The 1,032-nt window shown below is 51.9% G+C and overlaps 1 protein-coding gene across 3 annotated transcripts in view; it reads left to right on the top strand.

The window, feature by feature from the left end:
• The first annotated feature begins 109 nt into the window (after positions 1-109).
• Positions 110-1,032, top strand: part of CAVIN3 (caveolae associated protein 3) — a 48,061-nt gene continuing 47,138 nt past the window's right edge. For all 3 annotated transcript variants that reach the window (XM_082749108.1, XM_082749107.1, XM_082749106.1), the window contains exon 1: positions 110-722. The gene's annotated coding sequence lies outside the window, so the exon portion shown is untranslated. The remainder of the gene's footprint in view (positions 723-1,032) is intronic.

The following is a 1,032-nucleotide window of genomic DNA, read 5'->3' as shown; positions in this document are numbered from 1 at the left end:
AGCGCCGGGGAGGTGGAGAGAACCAAGCGCCCGGGACCCGCCCCCGCCCTGCCCCCCGCCCCGCCCCCTCCCCTCCTCCAACTGCGTCGGCGCCTGCGCGGGCCGCTGGGCGGAGGGAAGCTCCCTGCGGTCTAAACCGCGGAAGGGCGCTGCAGTCGCCCACGAACCTGTTGTGTGTGGGTGCAGTGTGGTGTGTCTGGTGAAAGCCTCGACTCTCCAAACCTGGACTAAATTCCTGGGGCAGCTAACTTCCAGACCCACTTGGCACTCCACTCGGCCGCCCACTCGGGAAGGGAGGCGCGGGGAGAGCACGACCAAGCTGGTGACCAAGCTGGTCGCCGAGTGTGTTACCTCTGGCCAGAGAGCGCCTCCCTTCCATCTTTGATGTTCTGCCCTTGGCACCAGCACCCTTCAATCACCCTGACTGAGAATCTTTGAGTCACTTTTGACGCAGACTTTTCCTGATGGAAGGGTCCCTGAACTCGTGGGGACACCCACACATTCACTTTACAGATGAGAAAACTGGCCCAGAGATAGTTTAGTGACTAAGGAGGGGGTACAGAGCGTACAGCCAGGAGAGCCAGGAACAGGGACTAGAACTTGTGTGTCCCACCCCCGTGTATCCATGTTGGTGAAAGCTAACATTTACTGAGCTCTATACACGTTCCCGCATGGATCCAGACACTTTATAATACTGTCTTCAATTGGAACGACTTTAAGAAGTAAGTATGATGCTGTTATTACTTACATTTTGCAGATGGGGAAAATGAAGCATGGGGAAGTTAATTGGCAGAACAGCAGTTCAAACCTGTGAGCTCTTTAATTCTAGAGTTCTTCTCCAAGAGTTTCAGAACTACCAAGTCCTGGCAATTCTTTGAGAATTTCTTTTAAGTGACTCTTCCTCATCATCTCAGAGTAATTGTGGTATAGTACGAAATATATTTGATCTTTGTCTCCAGTGTCTGTTCCTGGCACAGAACTAAAATCTTTTAAAACTTCCTTGTTATTTATACGTGCCCTTTTCAATCACAC

The sequence above is a fragment of the Mustela nivalis genome (genome assembly GCF_964662115.1).
Source record: "Mustela nivalis genome assembly, chromosome: 9".
In the NCBI taxonomy this organism is placed as follows: Eukaryota; Metazoa; Chordata; class Mammalia; order Carnivora; family Mustelidae; genus Mustela; species Mustela nivalis.
This window is presented reverse-complemented; position numbering and strand designations above follow the sequence as displayed.